This window comes from Trachinotus anak, unplaced genomic scaffold (assembly GCF_046630095.1).
Source record: "Trachinotus anak isolate AG129_WGS33_773 ecotype Australia unplaced genomic scaffold, CSIRO_AGI_Tana_v1 ptg000021l, whole genome shotgun sequence".
In the NCBI taxonomy this organism is placed as follows: Eukaryota; Metazoa; Chordata; class Actinopteri; order Carangiformes; family Carangidae; genus Trachinotus; species Trachinotus anak.
The window spans coordinates 25,802,024-25,822,471 of record NW_027273872.1 but is presented as its reverse complement, the minus strand read 5'-3'; positions in this window follow the sequence as shown (position 1 = coordinate 25,822,471).

The window sequence follows — 20,448 nt, the reverse complement described above, 5'->3', positions numbered from 1 at the left end:
TCTTTTTTTTTTTTGTACTTTCTCTCATAGTTTGTCTTCTGCACATTGACATTTTTTTCTCAGTCTCTTTCTGCTCTGCACATTTTCAGTAAAAAAGACAACAATGACAACTGTATGTTCTGCAAAAAAAAAAAAAAAAAAGGACGTAAGGAAAAGGATTGGGTGTAAAGACTGGTGATTTTATAAGGATAGTTTCTCATTTTTACAGTCACACTTTCAACTCTAACCTTCGTCTCTTCCACAAGTCTACAGTAACTCAAACTAAGTCTCTCACTAAATTTCACTTCTCGCCTCTGTCTTTCCTCCCGTTCCTGGAAAAAAATGGTGGTAAAAAGGATGAGAGTGATGAAGAGCTGGACAGATGGAGGCGATGAAACTAGTCTGGTCAGAACTTCCAGGGAAAGCAGAGATGGAGGGAAAGAGGTCTAAACGTTTAGGCAGCGGCACAGTGACCAGGCTGCTCCAAACGCAGCCTTCATGGTTTGGGTTTGAACTCTCAGCAACATCTCTTTCTCTTTCTCCTTCTCTCTGACGTCAACACGTTTTCCCTCTCGACAAATGGCCTCTTTTCTTGTCTGACTGGCTGAGGCTGGTGTGTGCGAGTCTCACAATTATGTGCAAAAATATGCAGTTATACGCTCAATGGTGCATATATCTTGGTGTGTATCTGCTGGATAATTCTGTCTGCATTCAGTAGTGACTGTGTTTGTGTCTGACCCAGGCTGCATCCCATTGTATGTGTGTGTGTGTGTGTGTGTGTGGACAGGCAGACTCGCCTTGCCTGTCTGTACTTGGTCTTACAGATGAAGGATGAAGAGGGAGCAGAAGGTGTTGTGTTCCACTACAAATGTGGGAGCAGGTGTGAAGGGTGACCGATGCCTGAAACGTGAGCACTAGATGCAGTCCCTTTGACACCGTGTCTTCACAGGAAGTTTAGCATGAGCAGAAGCAGAAACTTCAGCATCCCATCTGTGTCCACACAGGATGTGTTCAGGCACGTCGGTGGGCTGTAGGTCACCTGCTTTCTGTCAGCACTCAAAGCCTAACACACAAACACTGTACTTACACATGTTGAAGTTGACTTAGAACGCAAAAATAGATCAAAAAAGAATAAGAAAAAGATAATACAGAATATCTGCTCCATCCAAACAGCAAGCTCCAAATCTGCAGTTCCTCAAATGACTGCTTCAAGCTGGCTACAACAGTGAGTCAATCCCCATAGACTCCTGTGTTAAAATGTCCAAATGTACTGCAGAAATAAACCTGTTTACAGCCTGGTTCAAACAACAGTTTTGGTCTCTAAAGCTAATTTCCTCCTTCATGACAACTGTATGATGGTGATTTTTTAATATAACTCACTCGTTTAAATTTTATTAAGGCTTAAAGTTCAGCTTATGCTTGCCACTAACCGTCAAGTACCAAAGTCTCAGCTCCACACACCTCTTTGCCCACTTTGGATCAGCTGGGAGATTCAGGCGCTGCCAAAATGGCAACGGTGAAGCAGCCCACTCTGAGCTTCAAAATCACTCTTCAGAAACCTGTGGGTGGCATCATGGAGGCTGCATCCTTCTTTACATGCGGTCTATAGCTCCATCAGACCCATGTGAGACAGGTGAGTGGAAAGCACTATTTCAAGGGGACATATTCATCTCCAGTTCTATGTTTTTACTTAGGGAGTCCACTAGAGTGGCTTTGCATGATTCAGAGTTCAATGAAAGTCATTATCTCAGACTGTCTGTTACACAGACCCTCACTGGAGTCTGAGTGAAACAGTGAAATAGTAGCTCCAGCCTCTTTAAGGCCATAAAACCCCACTTTCCTCTGAAGAAAAGGAGGAGGTTGAGCTGTCCGGGGGAACCCGGACAGAACCTTTTTGTGCAGTTTCAGCACAGTGGTTTTCACCTGACAAATAGCCCTGTTATTTTATTTTATTTTTTGTACTTTCACTCATATTTTCTGCCTGTCTGCCCCCTACCTCTTTAAGGCCCGCCTCCCCGAAAGCCCATTTTCTTCTGATTGGCCGAACATGGGGAAGACTGCCAAGGGGCAACACCATCTCATTCTCTTACCAGTGTGGAGGAACAGAAATAACATAACTTGAAAATGGCAGCTTCTCAAATCAGTCTGTGCATGACTGCAGCAGGACATCTGTGTTTGGTAGAAATTATGCCCATTATCTGTATACTGTTCTCTCTATGTGTTTGCTCTCGCGTGGACACAGATAAACAGTCAGTTAAACTCCTTATTCAAGAGCCAGGAACAATGAGCGTCTTGCTTGTTTAATATCTTCTTACACGTAGGTCAGCATTCCGACTGCATTGAATTTGGTGTAAAACTAGAACAGAAAGATACAAAAAAGGTCTCAATAAACAGCCATAAAATATCAATATAAACGTATCAAGGCATCAGCTGCTTAACATTCGCTCAACAGGTATTCGCACAGCAGGCTAGAAAACGAGACAGACTGGCAGGTAAATACACACACTTCTGCCACACAAACTACGGCATTAAACTGCGACCTTAGTACACAACACACTCACAAAAGTGTTAACACATCTTATCAGACCTGTAAACAATACGAGACACTTACAACCATTGCTTTCTGAGAGATTAACTGCATAGATACGGCCGTGAGACAATGTAAACACACGTTTTTTCCTCTCGTTTTAGTTTCTGTTTCCTCCTTCCAGTTCAGAGATTTTCAAAATAAAGGCGCCGCAAATACATATAATAGAAAAACAGTAAATAAACATTTCAATATAATTTTGAGTGTCTTTTAAACATATAAAACATATGAAATACATTCAGGGCAGAACAATCTGCTTATTGTTAAACATAACAGTAGATTGAGTCTTTCAATCACAATCTTATACAAAATATCCCCGTCAACCCTCTGAAGCCCAAACTAGCGTATACACTTCCCAATATCACATTGTCTTTAGAGCATCATTACTCAGAGATGGTTTGGGTTTGAGACATTCTGTTTTTTTTTTTTTTTTCCGTGTGAGTCACTGACTTCAGGCAATCAACTAAAATGTAAAGTTAGAAAAGATTTGAATAATCTTATTTGCCTGCCGTATTGCTGCTTTCTTTCTGTATGTACATCGATCGATTCTCATCCGCCATCTTTGCTAGAGACGTCTACATCACATCACTGAATTGGACTCTCCTATTGGCTCCAGTGTGTGCTGTCACAGCCAATTAAAGTGTCTGATTCAGAGGCTTGGCTGTTATTTGCTATGTACCAACACTAAATGGGAGCAATGCTGTTTTATTCTGAGCTCAAAGTGAGTAGAAGTTGGTCTGAGTTTATTGTAGTTACATAAAAATGTCAGAAAGAGAAGAGCAGTCAGATATTTATTGCAGCAGAGGCTTTAGAGCTGATTTTTCAAGGAGAAAGAAAAAAAAACCCCAAGAATAGTGCTCAAAAGAATGAGCATAACTAACGAGCAGATGAAGATAGAACCTTAAAATCACCTCTAGCACAATCCAAACCCTTGTTTTATGGGCGACTACAGTGACCAGAAGTGGGACTAATAAAGATCTTATCTGATCTTAAGTCTTGATCGAGTGACACATATATTAGCTGAGGTTGTGTAGCACTTGGTGAAAGTGAAACAACACCAACAATACAACATCAACTTTCAACAACTTTAGAAGGGAAAACACAAAAATATGAAAAAATGGAAAAGTCTTAATGTGGGTCTCAGAGGGTTGATAGTTGGACATGTGGGGAAGGTGCTAAAATGCTGACTGAAGCCAAATGACTGTGTAGTAAACCAGCACTGCCGGTCGTTAGTATGCTGGAGTACAGTACAAGTCTATACTGCTACTCAAGGGACTGTTTTGGCAGTACATGTATTGCATATATTTACATGCATACGTTTACAAAGAAGACTGTAGCTTCACAGGCTAATGACTTGGAATAAACTCTTTGCTGCTTCTGATATTATAGAAAATATAATTGATTGTTTATTACTTGGGGAAAAAAATGCTGTGAGGACTTGTATGAATCGTCTTTGAGGATTTTACATGTTATCCATGTTTGAGACATTATTTTGGATGAATAAATGGACAGATTTCTACTTGAAGGTGTCACTAGTATGTAGGTTAAGTTAAGCAAAAATGTATTGTTGTCTGTAAACATGCCATTCTACTATTACAAAATGATCAATTTGCTATTAAAAATTATGTATTGCCATATGAAATACGGTATCTGCATCATTTTTAATCCAGTTGCACAACCATAGAAATGTGTGGAAACAATAAAACCAGTCTGAGAACAAAGCAAATTCAGTCAGTAAGCAACACTGATGTAAAGTTGTAAGAAGAATGAAGCAAACACTCACTCACACATGACTGATGATCCAGGCCTGGAACCAAACCGCCTTCAACGTATCAACAATACACAGAGCAGACTATGGACCTCTGAGGAGGAGAGCAGAGGAAGTTTTTCATCCTGTTATCAAAGTTGTTTTATAGCATCAATTTTCCTCCCGTAGAGGTACAAACAGATGGTGCCCAATTTCAAAACAATAAATCATTCAACTCAGAAAAGTGAAGTCTTTTATTTACAAGACAAGTGCACACTATATTCATAGCAATACTAAAAAAAGACACAAAGAAAAAGTCAGTATATGAAGCTTTGTCCTGTTCCTTCACATTCACAAGACTTTACACAAAATCTTTATTCTCTGTTTCCTTTCAGTGGATTCAGCAGAATGTATGTGATACAGAAAATGCAGCTGACAAGCCAGAGACAGAGATTATTTTCTTCTTCTCTCTCTTTCAGGAGGAACTAAATGTTGGGGACACCTTGGAAAACAGGTCACCAGGAGTTTCATGATACTGCTGACAACTACGTTGGTTTCCAGCTGCTCCCTCACAGAAACGTGACACATGCCTGGCAATGACCTCCTCCTACCAGGGTCTCTCAAAACTGTGCACTCAGGTCCTCTGTGATGGGGATTTGCTTGCACCTCTACACAGGTGGTGGGTTCATGAGAAAAATTTCTTTTTCTCTAATTTATGACTGAAGCCGCTAAAGTTTGAGGACAATGAGACTGTCAGGTACGGCTGTGTCTTTAATTCAAAACATACACTATTTTCAAAGGTGCATCTCTTGAAAGGACACAGCAACATGAATTTATATTAACATCAAATTTGAAATGAGGCTTTTTGTACCACTTAAGGATATTTTAATGCTATTCATTCAGAAAACTATTCTCTGCTCAGCATTTCACTGAAGGGAGGAAAGGACATTCTGTGGAAGACCTCTGATGATGAAGTGGTTGTGACTTTTATGACATTCTGACTTTGTTCAAGAGCAGATTTTCTACTTTGTACAAGGCCACTGAACCTAAGATGTCTGAAATCTTGTAAGTGCCCATTGAATTATTTCTATTACAGAGAGTCAGACAGATTTTATTATTATTCCATATTATTATTATTATTATTATTATTATTATTATTATTATTATTATTATTATTATTATTATTATTATTATTATAACCATCATGTCCTATAATCAGTTATTATTAAGAGAAAAATAATGTGAGCAGAACAAGGACGAACATCGGCAGCTACAGATAATCGGTTTTATCTTTTTCCTTGGTGTCATGGTTTGGAGGCCTTCCTGTGATGAACAGGAACTCACTTAATCAAGTTGTGAAATGGTCCAGCCAGCTGCTTGGGGAGTTCCAGCTGAACCTGGCATCCCTGTACACTAGACAGGTACAGCGGATAGCTGATTCCTTTTTAAATGACAGCCTGCACCCTCTGCACAAAGAGTTTCAGATTCTCCCTTCTGGACAGAGATTTGTAGTCCCAAGGTGTAGAACTAGACTTCATAAAAACAGCATCGTTCCAGCTGCAGTCACACTGATGAACAAGCTGTAACTGTACAATTTGCACAAAATCTTTCTGGAGCTGTTACTTCTATGCATTGTACACATTTTATGTTGTATGTTAAATGTTTTATTGATAATTAATAGAAGAATTTTAGCATCTTGATCAGCACAGGAGCACTTTAACTGTTTTATCAAACTGCTTTCTGTGGTGGCCGAGACTGTGTGTCATGGATGCCTGGCACACTTTTTAACTGCACATCAAGTTTACTTACAGGTACAAATAAAGTAAACCTGAACCTGAACCTGAACAGTTAGCAGGCTAGCTGTTCAACAGTTAAGAGTGGGCTGGTTAGCAGCACATGAACTTTTGAAATGAAATATCTAAATATGGCCCCTTTTAATGATGCAATCTGTACGATTCATCTGAAAAGTAGATTATAAGATCACCCAACCCTGCTAGACACGTATTTGTGCTCCACCAAACACTCCTTTTCAGCCAGCTTTGAATCTCTGAAGTGATTGTATAATGTTTGACTCTTCACCTGGCGAGTCTGACCTCACTTCTCCACCCACTGCAACTTTGCTCTGAATCAGTGTCAGCTGATCCTGCTGCTGATTTATGGTTAATTTTTGGTTCCAGAACCATCCTGCTGTCCCTCCTGAGGGGGTCATATTGTGAAAGTTTGAGGCTTTGCAGATCAACAGAACATGCATTTTGGTTTTTTGTATGAAACAAAAGTCACTGTTTAATGTGCACACTTCACAGCTATTATCTCACACCTCCAAGGTTACAACAAATGAAACTGAGAGCTAATCCATCTTGTGACTTTTGCCAGGACAATACTGTTGGTACTTTCCTTCATATGGTTTGGCAGTGCCCTGAGGTTAATAGATTTTGAGAAAATGTCATAAGTAATGCTCCTAATATTATTTGGGGAGCCATCTATCATGGAAAGTGCTTGCTATTACTTAATGGCACTTCCTCTTTGGAGCTAACTGTAAATGACAGGCATCTCTTGTTGTCTGTCTCACAAAGGGATGGTAGCACTGTCAGTGAGGCAGTGGCTCTGTGCTTACCAGGATACTGCACAGCTGGAGCTTTTCACAGCTCAATTACATTGCACTAAAAAAAAAAAAACAAAATGTTATTTCCTGGTTGAAACTAAAAATTAGTTGTAATGGTAATTAGCTTTTGATTGATGTTTTGTGTCTGCTTTCGTGTATTTATTTATTTATTTCCTCCCCCTCCCCCATGGCTCCCTGTTAGCAAGTTAATGCAGATACCTGGATTGCTTCTAATTTGCAAGAAATCAGATAACGTGTTTCAGGGATCATGTCATTGTTGTGAAAGTAACACGATGAGTGGATCTAAAGACATGTCTAAAGACTGGACCACTTGGAGCACAGCTGAATTGTCACTGTGATGGAAATCTTGTCAGCTGGATGAAGGAGTTTTCAGGAGACACCCAAAGTCTTAAGCAGAGGTATTTACTGCAGCTTGATGCATCAGTGGGCAACAGGCAATTACAGACATTAACAAGTTTACTGGTGTAATGGATCTGAGCCTATCCTCTGGAAAGAGTGTATATAAACCCACAGGTTCTCACATGACTCATTCTTAATTAAGGCAACTTCTGTCGGAGACCTAAACCTAAACATTATCTTATGTCTTACCCAACTAACACTGAAGATCCTTCTTGACTTTTGTCCTTATAATAGTGATGCATACTAGGTGTCCCTGGGACTTTAAGACCCTCTTGCTCTCCCTCAAATGTGTGTATCTTCCTACACCTGCTATCAAATAAGGGGCCTGCTATAACTGTGACTGCTGCTGAAATGAGTAGAGCAGCTGCAAACTCACTAGACTATAGATAAACAATGGCTGATTTTGTCCTGTGACTGACCTTGTGTGTAGGCGCTGAATGAGAGAATACAGACTGACAGAAAAAGAATAAACTTGAATTCACAGTTACATGTACATCATTGTTACTTAACCCTGAAAATAACTTCAGCTACACTGTATAGGACTATTATCTACAAGACAAAGTCACACAGCTTAAGACTCTTAACACATGGAATGTGCCGTTTTTTGGTTGTTTTTTTTTTTTTTTTTTTTTTCATTTTGCACCAGCCAAGCTGAAAATACAGCTTCATACTGGGCTCTGTTGATGAGAGAGTCCTCTGTGAAGTGGCATGAGAAAACGAACATTTGACATTTGGCTGTTCTTGGTCTGAAAAAAGAAACACTATCCATTGTTGTATGGTGTTTCTTTCTTTACAGAAGACCAACAAAGTACTTTCTTTCACACCCGAGAACAACCTAAAAAAACCCAGAGAGTGATCAGAAAAAGTTCCAATACACACTGAGCATAATAACGGGCGCGTCCCTCTATGTCGTGGGCATACTTAACTTGAAGCCGTGCTAGGAGTAAATGCCCATTTATTAAAAAGTAAAAAAATAAATAAATAAATAATTTGAAACCTCATGTACAGAGCAGTCTGATAACAAACTTCTGTCTCACAGGGATTATTCATACAAGTTTTTACCTCCGTATTTGAAACCACTCATTTTTTAGATTTTTCCTTTAATTTGTCAACTTCCTGTAAATGACAGAAAATAAGGGCCAACATAACAGGACTCCTAATATGTGACGTGTAATTTAAGGTTGCATCAGTGTTTATTTTTATTCATTTATTTATTTTAGGTCAGCTTGAGCCAGGGCAACAAGCTCTGACCCCAACACTGACATATCAGCAGACATTCACTTATAAACACACAGAGACGCACATTCATTTCAAATCATCTGTGTCCTAACTTGACAAATGTAAATCCAACATTCACTCTCTTTTTAGCTGTCCAGCCAAAAATGCAGCATTTAGCTGTTGAATTTATTCTCGCTACTGAAGGCTCCACTGTGTTCATGCTAATTGTGTCTGTCTGCTGTCTGGTGCTGAGCTGGGAGAGTACAGTGGGTTTATTGGAGTCTTTTAAGCTGAAAACAGCTGCCTGCTGGGTAGTTTGTGGGCTGGAAAACCAAAACAAAGGGTTAAAAGAGGCTGAAAGACTCCATAGAGTTCTGATGAACTGCAGAGTTGGTTGATAATTGTCTGTGAAGTCATCAGAGGCGATCACTTTCACATTACATAGTCATTTAATCCATTGTCAATATAAAAATATTGATTTCTGCAATTTTACCAACAACATTAATATGGCAATAAAATATCTATAAACAAGACTAATTCCAATTCTGGTATATGGCTGCACCGCATATGGTCAATGTGCAAAATAGAGGATAACTTTGGTGTAAAAATGTTGTGGAAACAACTGACATCATCATCTTCATCATCTTCTTGACCTTACCCTGTAAAGTGCCTTGAGATAATGTATATTATGATTTGGCGCTATACAAATAAAATTGAATTGAATTGAATTGAATTATTGTATCATACTCTCTGTGCTCCCATATACAGTATTTTAATACAGATGAATTCCCAATAAAAACTGTTCTCATTTACATGTTTTTCTGTTTCTGTTGTCAGACAACGGAACAAGTTTGAAATAGTGACTGAAACACAGGCCATTAAGACTACATGTTAACCAGCAGTCACTGCCAAGCTGCTGCTGCTAAAATCCTGCTTTTATAACCACAGTGTCGTCTGACAAAATCACCAAATACAGAGACTCTGACTGGGAGCCACAGCAGTTTTCAACTACTGTTTTTTTTTTTTTTTTTTTAATGAAAAAGTGGATGGTGCCTTTACTTATCCCGAAGTCTTGTTTTGAGCCGTTCCCGTCTGTTGAGTTGAAGTTACTGCATCATGTGTTAATACAAACTCAACACCTCTGTAATTGTTTCACTGGACAGAAACCCTTTATTTCTTAAGAGTTTTTTTTTGCTGTCTCAGATCTGCTAGTTTCTTTAGCAGTTGGTGATGACTTCTCTCTCTCTCTCCCTCCCTCTGTCCTGTTCTCTCTGCTTGGCGTGTCTTATGTTCAGTTATTCTTCTGCCTCCTTTAGTAATAATGATACATGTAATGAAAACTGGTTTATTTGCCTGAACAGAGGTTAAGCTTGGTGGTGAACTTGAAGTGCTCTTCTGCTTCCCTGCAGCTTTAGAGCCATTGCAGTCCAGCCAAAAGTTTTTAAAAAGGGTCACTCTTTAAGGTCAATACTTTATACATTGTAAATACTTTTATTTAGATTTTATTAATTATTTCTAATTGAGTAAATTCACATTCATTGCCTCTTACTAAAATGTATCATGCGCATCTTTGAAGCTTAACAAATTTGTTCCTTTGTTGGCACATTTCCTACATCTCTTGGCACGTAACTGCCTTTAACTAACTGTGGAGCTGGGTGTTGAGTGAATCTTTCATCCAAGTGAATAGTTCCCTCACTTTGTCTGGCTGTGGGCTGCTGGCTCCACTTGTCAAATACAGAAATGCCAGCTCGGTATTAAACATGCTTTCAAAACTGTTGTTCACTGTAAAGAAGCTGCCATCAACACCAGATGTGTTGTTCTGTTATAGCGTCTACGCTTCACTTTTAGTTTTTTAGTTTGACCCTTGAAATGCAGCTCACCGCAGTCTAAACTTCCTCTTTTTGTTGTTCAGCTACACAAACACTGTCAGATATCTCTACTTGCATTAATCAAAGTGTTCCTGCTGCAAATTTCAGTGTGCTGTCCCGCTTTGTTGTCTGCTATCTGTTTTTGGTGATTCGGTAAGAGCAACCGATGTCCACTGACTTTATCTGTTGTTCCAATAAAGCCTACTTCAATTTCAGGCTGCTATCAGCAGTGTAACCCTTCCACTCAGTGATTATAGTGCTGCTGTTTGCCTTCTCCACAACACATACTTCCTACTTCCAAACCCTACATATATTTTTTAGAAGAAAACAACTTTTTCCACAATAGTTTTCTTATAATCATATCTTATGTAATGACAGTATGTTTATCCTACAGTATAGACTGAATCTGTAGCTGCAGAAATGCAGTTTTCACTTTGACATGACCACTAAAGTGAATATAGTATTTACTGTATATGCTATTTGCATCTTTTTCATCTTTTCTTTTCTGCTACTTTGAGAGCTCAACATACAAGTAGACTAAACACAACAATTCAGTCAATATCTCCATCAGTTTGTAACATAATGTGCTGAAAATACTGACAACAAACAATTACACAAACGTGCTGCAAATTCTGATAACACAATTACACAAACATGCTGTAGGTAGTCACAACACAACGGAAGCGTTTCCAGGGGGACACAAAAAAAGTGACGGTGTTGCTGGGATGTAGTCGTTGTTCAATGATTTGTGACTTTTGAAGTTAAAGCATATGTTGTCAAACTGATGAAGATGTTTGCAGTGTGTTGAGCTCTCAGGGCCACCATAACTACGACTAAATCTGAACCCTAAATTATTTGATTAACTTTATTTCAGTCAACACTCATGGAAAATTGCATACAGCACAACAACACTGTTATTGTTTGGAGTCTTGGCTCTGACCTTGAGTTGCACACAGAGATTGTGGGGACCTTTTTCCCCGGGGACTGAAGTCCAAGGCTGCAGGTGGATGCTGGGGAGGTGATGGGTTGTTCTGGGATGTTACATTGTTATTCTACCTTGTTACTTCAAGTTTTTGAGTGTTGAGTGTTGTGCACATCGCGCCCTCTGCTTCTGCCCCCTCTCCCTCCTAGACAGGAGCTTCTCTCTCCCTCTCCCCCTCTCTCTCTCTGTCTGTGTGGGTGTGTGTGTCTGTGCGCTCTGATTACAGGAGTGGGATCAGGTGCACAGGTGTCGGGCTGCAAGCTGCAAATCATCGGAAATCACCTCTGCTTTAAATAGCAGGCTTCAGCACCACCCTGCCTCCAGATTGTAGACTCAGCTAAACGGTTAATCAATGGTTCAGCTTTTTGAAGCTTGTTGAGGCTTCTGCTAATTTTATTTCCCTCTGCCTGCAGCTTCCTCTGGACCGACTCCTGTCTCCGTTCCTTTCCTGCTCACTCTTCCCTGCTTCCCTTAGCCATTTCTCCTACTTTGTCCTCCCTTTGTTCCTGTCACAGTCTCAGACTCCAGCTGCCAGCCTCCACCTTCCCCTGGTGCCTCCTCACCCAGCCTCATAATTTCCCCTGGTTCCTCTTTGCCCAGCCTCAGCTTCCCCCTGGCCACAAACACTACTCCCTGCCCTTCTGTACTTGGGTTCTCAAATTTAGTCTTGTAACAGTGCACCTTAGATTGCAGGGAAGACTAATATCAAGTGGATGTAAAAATAAAATGTTTCTTCATCCACCCAAAATCTTAAACTGCAGGCTACACAAAGTTTATAAATTTTGAAGAAATGTGCTTCAGTTTAAGGCCAGAACCAAACTGGATATGTGGTGTATGCGTGGTGGCTGCATGTTAACAGGTTGGAGCGGAGACACTGTTCATTATATGATCTAGAGATTAAGCATCTTGCCTATATATATATATATATATATATATATATATATATATACCATTTTTGCAGCTGGATGTGGAGTGAAATTCATTTATAATAAAAAGAAATCCAACATTTCAGTAGCCTGCAGACTCTATGCAGAAATTTAATGTGGATGCTGCACACGTGTAACTGTCTCCATAGTAACATAAAGCAACAAACAGCAAATCACAACCACATATTGCACATTACACATATTACACAGCCAGTGGTACGAACACTATGGAGCTATTGCTCAACCCCTGCGGCTTCAGTGGCACAATTTTTAAATATCTTAATTGAGGTACGCACAAATGAGTTTTCCAAAACAACTGAGTTTACATTGGGGTTCTCTATATCATCTGCCAGAGGGTAAAAGCTCATACTCAGCGTGATGGGTCAGAACATGAGATGGGTCGCAAAATATTCTCTGTGCTCACCTGAGAACACACGCTTCATGGCGTTCTGTACGGTGAGTCTGCCATACCGTGCTGACAGCCCATACCTGGCAGGGCCCTCTAACACAGCCTGGTAGAATTAAGAACATTGTCTCTGGTCCAGCACATACACCCTGATTCTGCGTAGGAAGTATCATCTCTGCTGCAGTGTCAGTTCCCACATGCTTACATGAACTTACAATAGGATCAACTGACCATCTTGAAAAATATAACCAAACAAGTATGAATTGTACTGGAACTGGGGCAGTGCTGCTTAAAGTATGGCCAAGGGTACCGATACATATACAGCCGAGAAAGTGTGAAGCTGTTTTCAAGCAGAAGAGGCAGAAATTGATTAGTTTCCCAAAGCAGAGAGCAGATAACCTCTCAGCTGGCAACCTCACTGACAAATCTTTCCCACTCTCCATCTCCTGCCTCAACATCCAATAATTCATTGACAGAGTACTTTACCTTGATGTCTTCTGAGAGAGAATGATGGAATAAATAGAAAACAAAAAGCACAGTAGAGGAATGATCCAATATTCAGGAGATTTGACGGCTCAGCTGTACGTACAGTTCATCCCTCTTTTCTGACTCTAAAGCCCCAATAAGCATCTCCAATTAGTTCCAAGGATGACCATCAAAACAGAAACGCTGACTTACAATCACAAACCATGAGGCTGAGCATTACCTCTTTATTGCATTTGACCGAGGCTGATGAAACACACATTTCGACACATCTGAATGGGATTTGCAAGGAAATTGAGGCTGTTTGCTTCCACTTCGAGCCCCATATTTAGCTTTTACCAAAACAGTGAAGTAGTAGACGCTTTAAAGTGACAGAAGGTTGGTTGGTTGGTTGGTTGGTTGGTTGGTTGGTTTGTTTGTGAACTGAAATTTCATTTCTTTGACAACAAGAAAATGTGCCTTGCTCTTTGTTCCTCCAAAAACATCTAACTTAAACATCGAAATCAGAATTGTTCATACAGTATACTGTCGGTTTAAACACATTGTGCTTGTCTCTGCTTGTGACTTAGGCTGCACACTACCACATTTCAGTTTACGCATCTTTTTTACTATGTTACCTGCCGGCGTCCACACCACTCTGGAGTTTTCAAGCTCCTAAAACAGAGACATTGCTGACCCTTGGCCAGACACACAATCACACTCATGGTGGAGGCAACATGGATGAATTACAAGCATTACTGACCCTGTTGTCTTTGCTAGCAACTGCTGTGCAGTTAAATTCTGCATTTAACTGTAGACTGTAAATAAAGATGGATGTACCCTCTGTAATCCATACCCATAGGTTTCTGATGAGCTGGTTGGGAGATCAGAGTGGGCTGCTATGCCATCGCCATCTTGGCACAGCCTGACTCTGCCCAACTCCTGGCTAATTGAAAAAATGAGGTGGGGCAGATGGGGAGCTGAGACTTTAGTGCATGCCAATTTGTGGCAAGCATACACTCTCCCACCTGTCACTCAAAGCAGACCCGCCTTCAATTATACATAACTTTAACCCTTAAGAAATTAAACAGTACAGTTGTCATGAAGGAGGAAATTTTTGTAAATTTGGGAGTTTTAACAAGAGAGTCTGTGCGATTATATTTGATTGTATTTATTTTGCTACTTCACTGCTGTCCTCGCCCTGTTTGTTTGTTTTTGTGTTTTTTTTTTTTTTTTTTTTTGGCCAAACTTTTGGTATGCAGTTAAGGGTACATAACAATGCAGATTAATTCAATATAGTATTTGTATTGGTTGATGTAAATAGTTTTTCCCTTTGTTCCCACAACAGTAGATGGATTCTCATCATGTGGTAACTCAACTTAACTAATGCGGTGTTTATGCTAGTTGCTGCAATAAAGGTGCAATTGGACAAACAAAAGTTACACCATGCTGCTTTAATCAGAGCATGTAAAGCGATCAGTGGCCTTGAAATGAAGTAGTTTGTTTGATGTAGTGTCTGACTATGTGTGAAGGCAAAAGTGTTTCAATGTGTTCTGAATGGCTATAGTTGAAGGCAGGGTGAAAAAGCTGCAGTAATGGCCTCCTCTTGGCTGATCACACCACCTTCTCCATGAACCTGGCAGCACACACTGTCAGACAGTCATTCCTTTGTCATTCACAGTGCTGCCATTGGTTGAACACATGAAAAATGAAAAGTGGGAAGAAAGGGGGGAGGGGGGGGAAACAAAACAAAAAAAAACCTGCCTACTTTCTCATTTCCTCAACCTCTGACAAAACCCACCCAATGCAGCAATTTGCAGACTCGTGCTTGTCCGATTGCTTTGCACTCAGTTCAGTTCATTTGTTTCCTTCAATTTATTGGTCAAACAGTTTTTGCAAAAAAAAACATGGTCTGATAGCAGCACATGACAAGTGAAAGTATGTGAGACCTTTATTGAATTCTCTATCTTCACTGAACACACCCATTAAACATTCACAGTGCTGGTAGAAAAAGTAAATGCTTGGCTTAATAACTGGTTGAACCCACTTTGGCAGCAGCAACCTCACACCAGCTCCTCCGGTAGCTGCTGATCAGACAGTGGTCAGGATGAAATCTGGACCATTCTTCCTTATAGAGCTGCTTCAGCTCAGACATATTGTTGGACCAGGTTGTCTGGTGTGAGTGGCTCTCTTAAGGTCACAGAATTTCTACTGGGTAAAGGCTTGAAGTCATTCTGTAGTTGATTTATTTTGATGTTGAGGATTCATTTTCCCCTCGATGATGTCGAGCTGTCCAGGCCCAGAGGCAGCAAACCCTCAAATCATGATGCTCCCTTCACCTTAGGGATGATGTTTTCATGTTGGTCTGCAGTGTCCTTTTACACCATAGGTAGTGCTGCATATTCAACCTTAGTTTCATCAGTCCTCAGAATATTGTGTCATGGTGCTCTCTGGCAAACTTTTTAAGTGTGCATTGATGTGTTGGGGAGCAGCAGTTACCTCTGTGGTGTCCTGACACTCCATGAACTATATCGCTGAGCCAAAACCCAAGAATCCGGAGATATCCTGTCTAGGCTCTTACAAGAATCTGGATCATATCTGGAGGTTTTTTGATATGACATCTTACGCCATGTTCAGAGAATTTCCAATCCAGATTTTATCATATAGGTCATAGTTTGAAATATCTGGGCAACTACATCTCTGGTTTCTGGGGTATTTCGCACAGTGAATAATTTATGTATGGACACATAAGAGAAGAGAAGACAATCCTTTAGTAGTCCCACTGTGGAGAAATTTGCATTGGGTCAGTAGGAAAATGGACAAAAAACTGAAAAATGTCAATATCAAAATATTGAGAGTCTGCTTAGCTGGACGCCCACTACTTGGAGAGTGGCCACAGAACAAAATCTTATCCATTTATAGACAGTTTGTCTGACTGTGGATTGATGAATATCTTAACTCTCTGAGGTAACCCTTTTTAGATTTATGCTAATCAACAATTCTTGGCCATAATCTCTTTTTCTGTGAGCCATGGTTCACATCAGCAGATGCTTCCTGTGAATAGCAAATTCAAAATGCTGAAGGGGTGTGTGTGTGTGTGTGTGTGTGTGTGTGTGTGTGTGTGTTTGTTTGTTCCTGTCAAAGTAGCTCTAACCCACAATAGATCAATTCTCTATTATTTTTGAGTTAGTTTTAAATGAATTTAGCAACGATGGATCAACTTTTGACAAAGCCTTTTCAATTTTCATTCCAATGCCTCTGAGTAGCTCCCTGATGGCAGCCGTTTTATACAACTGTTTCTTTCTCCATGTTTTTTAGGATTTAAAAGGTAATTCAGGGGTTTATTTAAAATTACATTAAAACATCATCTATGCAGGTTGAGATTTTTAACCTAAAAACAGCTGTTTACATTCAGCTACTCTGAAGATGAAGCTTGAAAAAGCATGTCGAAGAATCCCTTTGAGCATGTGTGTTATGTTAAAGTTGGGGAGATTAGAGTGAGGAGGAAATATGCTGGCGTGCCGCCTGTTATCAGTCAGGACAATCTTTTACACCTTCCTTTATAAGTGCAGATTATCAGGACATGAAATTAGGCAACATGACTCCTGTGGAGAAATTCTTATGACTGCAAATGTAGTATGTGTTGTTTAAAAGTGGAACATATAGATAAACTGAGCAGGGGGGGGACAAAATCACATCTCCAGTTGGTGGGTCTGTGTGTGAGAAACTGTGTTGTATGTTCACCTTGTGTAACTGTCAGAGCAGCAGGGGAGTCTTTGAGTGAGGTACTTAGGTACTTAAACTATTTCTTGGCAAACAACAGTTGGGTGCGACAACTGTGTCTGCACTGAGACCCAGACCTGGCAGAGACGCCGGATTAACTGTTCATTAGTAAACAGTTACAGCATGTTACTTCCCCTGAAGCCACAAACTGTTATTTCCAATCTGTGACAAACACAAACATGACCAGTATTCACCAAACAGTCGAATTGGTTTGTCCTTTTAATTACAGTGAGTAGAAGTAGTAAAGTCCTGCAGTAAAAATGCTAAGTAAAAGTATATCAGTATGATTAGGAAAACTTAAACTTGTAACATGCAACCTTTCCACATCAAAATGTCTAAAAATGACGATACCTATGTTATACATGTTGTTGAGCTGTGTACTTACTTTATCCCAAATGTCTCCATCAATTCTCAAACCAGAGAAATCTGTGATTTTAATCATGGTACCAGTCCGTTTCATTTGGGCACCTCTCAATGACATCATATCCTCCATGTGCATGTGTCAGTGTTGTGTTTGCCTAGAAGCTCAAAACCACATTTTTCAGATAAACCTTTACATCTTGGTGGTTTTCAACTATATATTTTATTTGGATGAAGTTATCAGAGAAGACAGCCAGGCAGTTCAATCAGGAGAGACAAGTGAATGGAGTGAAAGTAAATATTTTAATTAGACAAGATATGTGATGATAGTGCTGCAGTTATAGAATTTGGCACTTGGTCTCGTGGGGGAGATGTTTAGAGTTAGGATGAGCAGCAGCAAAATACATATACGTATATATGTGTATAATCCCCCCCCCAAGACCAGACACTGGTGGTGGTGGCTGGCTATCCCTCTGATGCCGATGATGTCCGAAGAACCTCTGATGCTGAAGATGGGTGAAAATGCTCTGAAACTGATAAGGTTGAAGATCCCTCGATGATGGGATGGCTGAGAGACCTCTGACGTAGAGATGCTGAAGAACCCTCTGAGACGGATTATGGCTGATGAACTCTGGAACCAGGTGGAGATTGGGGAGGAGGAGGGGCACACGTCAGCGGAGCAGGAAACTAAAACTGAGAAGGAACCTCTTTAAAAAGGGAGCGCCAGCAGATGATAGGCTAACGAGAAGTTTTGTCGCCCTGCTATTGGTTAGTTGTGAACAGCTGACTGAACAGCTGATAGGACAATGACAGCCACGGGCCAGAAGAATGAGGGAATAATGAGTGAATATGTGAGAAGAGGTGTGTCTTAATTAGGATTATATACAGCATATGCATGCAAGAGGATAGGTCTTCCTGACTGAACTTACGTTAGAGCTTCATATGTTAGACAGCTCGGCTGAAAACTAAAGATATTTATTTATTTATTTTATTTATTTATTTATTTTTTTATTTATTTTTTTTAAGGTGAAACTGTTTTACTCAGGGTTTTCACTTATCACTGAGTCTGTTTGTTGTGGAGAGGAGGACACCTCTGTGGATGATTCAGCTCCTGGACCACTGACACTGAGGGAATCCAAACTGGGAGCCGCTGATGGTGGTGAAGACAAACTCCCATGATTCCACACAATTTCATGACATCACCGCCGTCTTTTGTTATTGTTTTTGATTGAGAGAGCTCTAGCATCAGAAGTTACATACTGTGTGTTTAAAGTAAGATGGAGAAAAATGGGTGTGTGACTTTCATATCATATTATATCATTAGATCTCCTTTAATAAAATTATAAAAAATAATTACAAGCAAATCCTCACACTGAGAAGCTGAAACGATTAAAAGGAAAAAAAATAAATAAAAGGCAAACATTTAATCAACTAATAAGTTAATCAAATATGCAAAGCGTTATCCATCCATCCATTATATATACTGCTTATCCGTACAGGGTCGGGGGGGTCCCAGCTAGCATTGGGTGAGGGCGGGGTATCACAGGGCTGACTGAGTTTACTGTCAGTATACAGTGTGTCATCTGCATCTGGAATTGGTTTGTGTTGTAAGTCTGGTCTAACCTTTACATCTCGCTCCACTCTTTCCTCACATTGGTGTGGTATTCCTTCCTCCATGTTGTCAGCAAAAAAACCACTCATGCTAACATTCACACTTGCGGGCAATTTAGAGTCACCAATCCACCTACTGTGCATGTCTTTGAACTGTGAGAGGGAACCAACGCAGACACGGGGAGAACATGCAAACTTCACACAGAGTTTGAACCCAGAACCTTCTTGCTGTGAGGCAACAGTGCTAACTTCTATACCACCGTGCCTCCCATACAAAGCAGGATTACAAATCTTAATTTGGTAGAAAACTAGAGAAGTGTGTAGTAGTAGTAGTAGTAGTAGTAGTAGTAGTAGTAGTAGTAGTAGTAGTAGTAGTAGTAGTAGTAGTAGTAGTAGTAGTAGTAGTAGTAGTAGTAGTACAGTAAAAGAACCTCAATTTTGTACATTAGCACAGTACTTGAGTGAATGTGCTTAATTAAATTTCCACGGCTGCATCTGAACTTTAAACACCGTTAGGCTGTTTCCAGTCATTATGCTGAAATAGGCAAATATGTCGCGACTCAAGCCACAAGCTGAACAAAGATCAGGTTTGTCATCTGGCTCTTTGAAAAAAAGCAGGCGAGCGTATTTTGCCAAAATGTTTCTTAAATAAATTCCTATTTGCTAAAATGGACTAAAATAACACTGTTTGCATTTCAGGCAGACGGAGGACTATGCAAAACACAGCAGCAAAGGCAACCAGTGCTGCAGAAGTGGAATGGAAAAAGCATTAATAATGGTCGTCAGACTCAGCTAGTAAAAAATTACACATCTGCTCACAGACATGTAAACACAAACACAGCTACACAGACAAACATGTAGGAACGCACACGTACAGACACACAGGAGGAGCTCGCGGCAGAGCAGCAGATGAGATAACACTAACTCAAAGAGACAGCTTCTTTCTATGAGTCACAATAAATGTACTAATATCTGCACTCTCATTCTTTCTGTCTCTCTCTCTGACCCCTCCCTCTCTGTCTCTGCTTCACTGTTTCTCAGAGAAAATAGAAAAATATTTACTCCCTCATTCTCCTTCTGCTTCTTCGTTCTTCCTTTTCTTTACTTGCCTTTTCACACATGACATGGTGACAGAACAATCATATGTACACTTGCTCACTTTATGTGGTGTTGAGTATTGTTTGTGCAGTGATCTTTGAAGCATATCCCACCAGCTTAACTTCCTATACAGTAAGGAGTAACCCTTCTAAATGAACATGCTCCATTACTTTTGTATTATGCATAAATGTGTTATTTATTAATTCCATAAACCGCACCTTCATTTCATTTAGTACAGTGATAAGTGCTCAGACAGATATTGTAAATGTTAATCAAGGTGACGGACACTGTCCATTAAGAGGAACCTGTTATATCACATGTGTTGTAATCAAAATTCAAATTTAAATGAATAATAAGTAGTAACAGTAGTATTTCAATCTATTTCCCATACCTGTGTGT